Raw genomic sequence first — 10,001 nt, 5'->3', positions numbered from 1 at the left:
TACGTCAGCGTCTTTTTTTCTTGACGCACAACGTAGATGCAGCGTTTGTGCAACGAACAGGTCCGTGGTTGTGGAGATGGTAGGATGTTGAATGGTGGATGGTGCTTGATGTGGAGTGGTGCTTGATCAAATTTGGATAGATTTGATTCAAGGTAGAGGTGGAAGTGGCCAAGGATGGCCGAGCTGGTGTTGGCCGTGGGTCAGGATGTCGTGGCCGCGGTGGGACACCTGCTGGCCGCGGGCCAAGTCTTCGTGGCCGCGGTGAAATGATTTACCATTATTTTCCCTAAGTTTCCTGAAAAGAGCATTGAAACTACAAATAAATAGAAATCATAATAAAAGTTCTTAAAACTGATTAAAACTTTTGAAAAAGCATTTGAAATCAATGGTGAAAATGGGTACAAATACGATGTTATCAATCACCTAGAAAGTAGGACAGAGCACCTATGTCCTTAAGAGAAAACCGAACAGAGAGATCTTTAATTATGCGAGATACTGTGTGTGACCAGCTGCCTGTGACTATGATATCATCAACATAGAGAAGTGAGTAGACAAAGACAGAGCCACAAATCAAGATAAAAAGCTAAGCATCAACAAGTGAGTTGAATAATCCGAGACTAAGAAGAAATTTATTAATTTCATTGTACCACGCCCGCGAAGCTTGTTTGAGGCAGTAGATTGCACATGTTAATCACCATTCAGGCGTGATTCCAATCACCTGATTCGTCTGAATGATTCGAAACACCACCTTGGAGACTCGCAAACTCCAACCTACCGAGATGAACCCTATTTTCCACCCCTGGTGAACCGACGACCATCTCACCCCCTAGCTCATCATATTCTGCACCAGAAATATGAGAACAATCGACTTAACATTCTGCTTAATCGATTGGAAGCCAGACTGAATCAGTTCCTTGATTCACAAGCATTTGTTGAAGCTGCCCTGCGAACAGGAATAGATGCCATCACCATCGACTTTAATAAGAGGTTTGATGACCTCTCTGAGCACGTGAAGACACTGGAGGAACAAAGAATCAAAAGCAATGAAGTGCTGAATCAGAGAATGGAGTATGTCAAAGAAGAGCAAGGGAAGAACAAGTTCGAAATTTGACAAAGTGAAAGGGAGATACAAATCCTAACTTTCAAGATCGATGACCTGGATAAGGAGCTGCATGAAAGCAAGAACGAAACTTATGACTACACATTGGAGCTATGGCAAAGAGTAGCTAAAGTTGAAAACACGACTGAAGAGCTTGATGCTACTTTGGACAGAGTTGTCTATACTTTAGATGAAGTAGAAGAGAAAGTGGAGAAACTTTCTAAAGATCATAAGGAAAATGATCTGAACACTGGAACCAATGATTTAGATATCCAAGACGTGCTTGACAACCAATGGAAGCAAGATAACAACAATGGAGAAGAAGAGAATGAAGAAGCAAGCATGGTGAGCCGGAAGGAGTTGACAGCAGATGCGAGCACTTTAACCACGACCATGATCCCTTCCATCGCGGCCCCGAAAACGTCATCCGCGGTGGAGCCTGATTTTTCAGACCTGGAGTCCTTTCAACCTCTTTTTGAAACCTGTTCAACTGAAGACCGACCATTTGTTACCAGATATAGGTTGTTTGATCAGGCTGTCTTCTCAATCACTGTACAAACATCAAAAAGAAAAGGAGGAATCCAACACGTATGCACCTTGCAACATGGTTTATACTTGTGACAATGAGCTCCAAGAGCAATTCTCAGAAGATGAAGAGTATGATTTGTTTGTTGAAGATGCAAACCCTGGAGACAATTCATCTAGTAGCAACTCAGAACCAATAACCAAGAGCATATCTAGAGAATGACTGATCGAATTCAACAATTTTGTGAAGTCCATTCCTCTCTACCATGGATTCAATGACATCTAGAAGCAAGGCTGCATTCAAGTATTCTTCAGATACAGAAAGGAAACTAAGGAGAACATCTACACATATTTCAGAAGAGCCAGATACCTATCTTTTCCTAGATCATCACCTGATGCAGCTGTTTACAGGATCCATCACAAAGACTCACAAGAAGCCAGTGATTACACAAAAAAGATCAGCAAAGAAAAACTTGAAGTGTTCAATCAAGTAGTTCAGAGTCTGCCTGAAGGAATTTCATTTGCTAAAGCATGTACTGAGTACATGATCGGCCACTTCTTATGTGACAGCAAAGAGTCTATCCAAGAGATGGAAGACTTTTTCATACACGCCCAAGAAGGTAGACCAGTTTGAACCCTGCACAAATTCAAGACAAATGTCAATTTCTTATTTCTGGTGACATTAGAGATAAAAGATTTCTCAATGTTCTTTGTGATTTTGGAGCTTGTATTAACATTATCTCCAAGGCTACTGGTTTGATACTTGACATTAAACATATTTCAAGTACCAGGATAAAGATTAGCTAGCAGATGATTCAAGTGCAACTCCAAGAGGGATAGCCCGAGACATTCCTCTAAGGATTAGAGATTGCCTAGCACTTGTCGATCTCTACATAGTGAACCCCAAAGATGACTCATATCCAGTTATCCTTGGATAGCCTTTCTTAGTAACTTCTGGAGCCATCATGGATTGGCCCAACCATAGAATTTCTTTTGCAAATATCAACAAGGCATCTTCTATTAAGCTACACCACTTAAGAGCAAAGGAGAAAAGCATAAAGCACAAACACTCTAACCAGAAGAACTCTGGAGTGATGAAGAACCTACTAGAGAAAACATGAGGATTTCAAAAAAGACTTGTCTTAGGACAAGATCTTTTTTGAACTAAGTCTTTTTCTTTGCAAAGTCTAGCTAAGGACTATAAACCAAAGTGCTTGATGGGAGGCAACCCATTTAGGTACTTATTTATCTAGTTTGATTTTCTTTTTCTATTGAAGTTTTTTTTTGTCTTATACAAGTCTTAGTATGCATAAAAAAAGAAAAGAAAAGGAGCTGACCGCAGCCGAGTAGCCTCTAGGTGCGGCAAGAAATGGTTTTACTGCGGCCGCGATAGCTTAACCCGCAGCCGAGCACATTCCGGCCACCCTTGGCCACTTCCACCTCTACCTTGATCCAAATCAGCCCCTATTTGATCAAGCACCACCCACATCAACCACCATCCACCATTCACTATCCTATCACCTCCACAACCACCTCACAACCCATCACCAACACCAGGTAAGTTTTTGTTTCCTTGATCCTTTCAATTCGTATATACTCTATTTCTCAGCGAATAATGGGGTCATGGGAAACTTTCCTACCCCTCACTTCCTTCCTTTGTGTGATCATTCCAACTTAGAAGTGAAATAATGGGATCATTGGAAACATTCCTAGCCCTTCACTCCTAAGCGAAAATCATCTCAATCTTTTCGCCCCTTTTCTTTTCTTTCTTTTTCTTCTTCTTAGCTCGTCACTGGGAGAGAAACACCAACATTAAATTTCACACAGGCTTTCATTGATCAAGTATGAACGAGGAATCAAGCTCTAAGGCATTAGTCACATCAACGAGTTAAAAGTGAAGTTTAGAACTTAGCTCAGGTTAGTGGATTCTGTTGGAAACATGGACGCCTCTAGTCAACTGGTCAGCCTTTGGATTTTTCATTAGTCGGATCTAGACTGAATCTGCAGCAGTAGTCACTTAGATGAAAGGTCAGCACAATAATTCCGAGAAAAGCATCATAATCTCCAACAGGTTTTGACTCAAAAACGTTTTGACACCACTGACTCTTAAGAAAAACAAACACAATGTCAGCAACTACCTCCCCTAGACTTGAATAACACTGTCCCCAGTGTAATCAAATCCGAAGTTGGTGACAAAAGAGAAGAAACAGAGAAACACAAGAAAAACGGAGAACTTACCTGGCTGCAATGATGGTGTCGCGCGACACTGATGATGGTGTCGTGCGACTTTTGTTCTCTTCGTACCAAATTGCAGCAGATTAATCCAAATTTCTGGTTTGACTCCGGTTTCCTGATTTCCTAATTTTTTTTTTTTTTTTTTTGCAAGTGACAGGCGACACCGAAGGTGGTGTCACTCGACACCGAAGGTGGTGTCACTCGACACCAGCCTCTGCTTCACCTAAAACACGAAAAGAAAAACGAAAATCAACTGAAACAAAAAGACTTATGTACAGACTCACCAGTGGATTGCCTTCCACCAAGCGCTTGTTTTAAGTCATTAGCTTGACTATGGATAGACTATGCATCTGGTGGATCAGACAATGGCAAAGAGTGCCTCTGTGAAATTCGTCTCATCCATGGTGGTGTGTAAGCGTTGTGCGCATGAGGTCGTCCAAGGAATACAGGAATAGCACCAGGGTGAGATCTGTGTTTGGGTGGCTTCAACTTATTCCCTGCAATATCATCAATAGAAAAACCAAGTGTTCTACGATAATCTCGTAGCTTGCGTCGAGAGACCGAATCTGCATCTTTCAAATCAGTTTTGATGATATCGCAAGAATTAGGATTAGGGTCAAGAAATGCGTACCTTTGCTTTGGTGGAGATGGATGGAGTGCAATGTTTGGAGCTTCCTGATCAACAGCAGTCACTGGTTCTGTAGACGTTTTCGTCAACTCAGGTTGATCTCTCACCTTCTCAGCATCAAACACGTTCTGATCTCTCACCTTCTCAGCATCAAACACGTTCTGATCTCTAACTATCACTTCAGGTATTGCACTGACTTGGAATGTCTGACCATCTATGGTGGGATCCTTCAGCTTCTCCATCTTGAAAGTCATGATGGTATCTCCCAGGTGGAGATCAAGGTTACCATGCTTGACATCAATTACTGTTCCAGCTGTAGCTAAAAACGACCTTCCCAGGATAAGAGGATCTTTGGGTTCCTCTCCATATTCCAGAACCACGAAATCTGTAGGAATTATGCAATAACCAACTTTAATCGGAACATCTTCCAAGACACCTTTTGGGATTCTTTTAGATCAATCTGCATTAAAGAGATCTTAGTTGGCTTGAAGTCAGTCCTCCCAAGGCTAACAGCTACTGAGTATGACATTAGGTTGACACTCGAACCAAGATCACACAACGATCTCTTGAACCTCTCAGAGAAGATAGAGCAATCCAAAACAAAGCTTCTTGGGTCCGAGAGTTTCTCTGGAATCTTATTCTGAATCACAGCACTGACCTGTTCAGAGATCATCATCACTCCTTCCTCATGACTCAGATTATTAGTCACCATCTTCTTCACATAGTGTCTGAGAGTAGGAGCAATCTTCACAGCATCAACCAAAGGAATCTCAATCACAAGTTTCTCCATCAAAGCCTTGCATCTGACATCATCTATCTCCTGCTTGGACTTCCTAGGACTCCTTGGGTAAGGAACCTTAGGTTTGTAGACTCTTTCTTCAGCAGATTTCGGACTTTGAGCAATATCAGCTTTGCTCTGCAATTGGTGACGCGCGACACTGGTTGTGGTGTCGCTCGACACCGGCTCTGCAACTTCAAAATTTTCTTCAGATTCGTCCAACTCCACGATTTCATCCTCAGAAACACCCTTTTTCAGCACAGGAGTCAACTTTTTACCACTTCTTAACGAGATGGCACTGCAGTAATGCCTAGGATTGGTATCAGTCTTCCCAGGAAGGAATCCTTCTTGCCTTTTTACAGACTCTGCAGTCTGAGCAGCCTGAGTATCAAGCTTCTTGACATGAGTGTTCAGAACTTCAATTTTTCCATTGAGATCCAGATACATAGCATCAATCTTCCCATTGAAATCCACAGTCATCTTCTGCTGACCTTCCAAGATCTGTTCCAGCATAGACTTCACCTCATTATCTGGAGTTTGAGTAGGAGGAGAACCATAGTTCCTTGAAAACCTGTTGTTGGAGTAGGATGTCTGGTACTGAGGTTTGGAGCTGTAACAAGAAGAGTTCTGATTACCTGTGAAGGTACTCCTCTGATTATTTCCATTGTAATTCGTGTTCCCTTTCCCAGAACCAAATCTCTGACCCTGAAATCCAGCTCCATTGAGGAAGTTAACATCCTCTTCCTCAAAAGCTTCATCTGGTCTGAAATTCTGAACTCCTGCAGGGTATCTGACAGATTTCTTACCCACAAGAAGACTATGCACAGAGTCAAGCTTAGCCTTCACCTCAGCAATTTGCGATCCATCCATGTTCCCAGCCTGCTTCCTTCGCTGATAGTCTGCATTCTTGGTACTATTGCTAGATGCCAAGTTTTCGATGAGCTCAACAGCTTCGTCTGGGTATCTGGTGTTGAAGTTTCCATTGCTTGCTGCATCAAGAGCCATCTGATACCTCCAATCAATACCTCTGAAGAAGATACCTAACAGCTGCACATCGCTGAAGCCATGATGGGGACAGTCTCGCTGGTATGATTTGAATCGCACCCAAGAAGCTTTGAACGCTTCAGTTGGTTCCTGAGAGAAAGTCGAAATTTTCGTCCTCAACTCCTCAGACCTAGCATCATCGAAGAAGTTGTGCAGGAAAGCATTCCTGGTCTCTTCCCAAGTGGTGAGTGATCCTGGCTCCAACTGCTTCAACCAGTTAGCTGCTTCTCCAGCAAGAGAATAAGGAAACAACTTGCAGAGGAGAAAATCATTGGACACTCCATTGTATTTGATGCTGGTGACCAAGTCCTCAAACCTCTCGATGTGATCCATAGGGTGCTCATGAGAGTGGCCATGAAAGGGATGCTGACCCACAAGAGTGTAGTACACAGGTTTCAGCTCAAAATCGTTTCTTTGAAACGCAGGGGCGCGAATCGAAGAACGATTTGCATAGAACTGCTCAGGCCTGTTGTAATCTCCAAGTGTTCGTCCACGACCAGCTGCAGGTGCAGGTTCCCTCACATTCCGATCCTCTGGAACGTTCCTCTGATGTGGAACGATCACAGCATTACCACGCGGTGCAGGTGGTGGATTCTGGTCAACAACATCCACTGGTAAAGGTGCTGGTGGAATGATGTTGCCATCTCCATCAAGCCTTTGGCCTCTCGCATTGCACACATGACCCTCTTGGTCTCTCCAGACTCCAGCATCATCACGAACAAGTCCATTGGCGTTTTCCATCATTGCCGGATCCTTTGCTTTCCTGTTCGTTCGCTCTAACTCAGCTAGCTCCTCGTTGCTCAAATTCACTAGCAGGATGTCCTTGTTGCTTCTGGTTCCAAGAGTATGCATAAATCTGAAACACCAAAAACAAAGAGAAAAAAACGAAATAAGTAAATTAGGTTATAAAAAGAAAGGTGTCGCGGGACACCACAAGTGGTGTCGCTCGAGACTAGGTCGAAAAACTTAGTCGAAACTCAAAAACTAGGTTTAATGGCAAAATCAAGTCCCCGGCAACGGCGCCAAAACTTGATCTGCTCAAAGTTTAGTCCCTAAGCTACTCTGCAAGAGCACAGATGTGCAGTTGTAGTATCTAGGGGTCGAACCACAGAGACTAGAAATCACTCAATAAACCTTGTGTAGATGGAGTTACGCTAAGCCGAAATATGCGAAACAAATAGCAATGCGACAGAAATAAATAAAGCAGCAATGAAAACGGTTTGTAAGTTCGATGTGATAAGGATTAGGTCTAGGGCGTTTTTCAGGAGATCAATGAATGCAGATCAACTTAACTAATCAGGGTTCAGGTTTAAGCACAGTTCTTGAACTCGAAACACAGAATTATAATTAACCAACTTCCGTTGTGAGAATTATCTAAGTTAAAATCTTAGAATTCCAAATTCCTTTGCAAATCCTACAGATTTAAACCAGCCTTAATTCACAAGTTCGATATGTTCACAAAGCACCTAAACCAAATTCCTTTGCGAATAGCTACTTTGCTCAACCTAGGTTCTTTCCAGTTATTCAATTACACTTCTGTGTCAATTAAGCAACCTAAGATCTAGGTTCTAGGTGATCAATCCAGAATTAGCATTAAGAACAACCTAAGATGAAGAACTAATAGATATGAACCCTAACTAGCAAGTTAATCAAACATTCAAAGAAAACCCTAATGAAACCCTAAACCTAACAGGTGATCTACTCAGCCATGGTTATTGAAACAACAAACATGATGAATAGAAAGCAATAGATTAAATCGAAATAGATAAAAGGGCTCGAAATCTTCTCTATAAACGAACAGAGTACAGACTTGTCTCCCCAAGCTCAGAAATCGCAAAAGCCGAAAACTCAGAGTATCTCTCTCTCAAAAATCTCAGGTCATCGTAAAAAGGGAATAAAAATCCTATATATATCTCTAAGACACGTTTTGGGCTTCCTTGGAAACGTTTAGGCCCAACTCCTTCTTCAAATAGGAAACAAAATCGCCTTTTCCTTATTTCTCTGACAAGTGTCGAGCGTCACTCTCCATGGTGTCGAGCGACACTTAGGCACAAAATCTATTCTTGACGAATTTGATCCTGATTAAGCTCCAAAATGCTCCAAAGTCTCCAGTTAAGCTCCAAACGTACCTATGACCTGAAAAGACTCCAAAATACTCGAAAGGCACTAAAAAGACTATAAATAAGACTTATACCATGGTTAAAAACCATAAAAACCATGATATATCAATGTGGTGAGTTGCTCTACTGTGTAGAAGCCAAGGAGCATTCTCTGATGGTGTCAAAGTGGTGTAGTTCTCCTGCGGTGGTCACTGAGACAGAGGCAAATGGGGCTGCCACTGAGGTGGTGCGACTGGTGGCTGTGAATGAGGCCATGGCGGTGAGAGGCTGTTGTAGTGAGCGGATGGCTGATGAGACTGAAATGAAGCCAGTTGAGAGCAACTTTTGGCACTATGGCCTTGAGTTCCATAAAGTTGACATTTTCCAAGGTATGGTATCGAAGGACGATACCCACCGCGCCCAGGTTGAGATGAATGATTAGAGCGGAAGTATGGATGCTGTGGCTGTTTGCGGAAATTGATAACACCTGATTTTGACCACTTTTATGGATCATTTGTAATATTTTATGCATGTGTTTTCACTCAGATTTAAAGGTTTTTAAGTGATTTTCATGTTTTAGAATCTCAAAAGAGTTTTCAGGTTAGTTTGACAAAAAGAATGCACTTGGGAGTAAAAAGCATAACTTTGGATAAATTCAGACCGTCGGAAGTTTGGTAACAAACGGAGGCCGTCTTACCATCTGATCATCCCCAAATTTTTGACACAAGATAGAAGAGACAACCAGATTTCCAATATAAGTGGAATCAAAGCAATTGAACGGTTAGATCTCCAGATATTGTCGATACACTGAAGGCAAATCATCAAAGTCAGAAGCTCACCCGCGGCCAAAACATCATCCGCCGAGGGTGCGAAATTTTAGACCGCGGGGAGCTCAATTCCGAGCCTCTGAAGCCCATATCAAAGCCCAAGTCACTCCCGTCATTATTCCTGCAAGCCCTAGGCGTTTCCAAAGACTCAAGATACTATATAAACCCCTTTTAAGTCGTTTAGAAGGGTGTGCCACATTTTTCACCAGGAACCCTAGAAGAGAAGCTCGCCCAGAAGAGGAGCCACCGAGAGGGGCACCATCGGCCCTCCTTCTTCAACCTGTTCTTCGTTTATAAACTCTGTCTATTTAAATTCTCTGCAATTCTAAATACTCTTGTGATGTCGAATTCAACTATGTCTGAGTAATTTCCCCGTTGGGGTTTTAAGGGATTTTTCAAAGGGAATTTCATGTCTTGATCATATGCTTATTGCGATTTAGGGTTCATAATCTTCTAAGAGGTATTCGTTCATTCTTGTTCCCTATGCTGTTTCTGTTGCTAACCGCTTAGAAATTGATCTCAGTAATTGGACCCACGAGAGTGTTGTATCGAATTACCAGACCTAGAAATGATCGAGCGAAATTGCTGTAGGAGACGAAAGCTACCTACAGAGAATCGCGAGCGTGGATGAATTCTGTTTTTAATGCATGATCTTATTCGCAGCATGAGAGCGAGTGTTAATTGTTGTGTTGAGTGATTAGATGATTAGGGTGACGACAGTTGGCTAATCTTACATGTGTCTATTCGAGTTTGGGATCCTCACTAG

The 10,001-nt window shown here is 42.3% G+C and overlaps 1 non-coding gene across 1 annotated transcript; it reads left to right on the top strand.

Annotated features, from left to right (window-relative positions):
• Positions 1 to 6,325: 6,325 nt before the first annotated feature.
• LOC112087176 lies at positions 6,326 to 6,432 on the top strand. Its single transcript, XR_002899939.1, has one exon. It is a non-coding gene; the product is annotated as a small nucleolar RNA R71 (small nucleolar RNA).
• The last annotated feature ends 3,569 nt before the right edge of the window (positions 6,433 to 10,001 follow it).

This window comes from Eutrema salsugineum, unplaced genomic scaffold, assembly GCF_000478725.1.
Source record: "Eutrema salsugineum unplaced genomic scaffold, Eutsalg1_0 scaffold_9, whole genome shotgun sequence".
Classification (NCBI taxonomy): Eukaryota; Viridiplantae; Streptophyta; class Magnoliopsida; order Brassicales; family Brassicaceae; genus Eutrema; species Eutrema salsugineum.
This window is presented reverse-complemented; position numbering and strand designations above follow the sequence as displayed.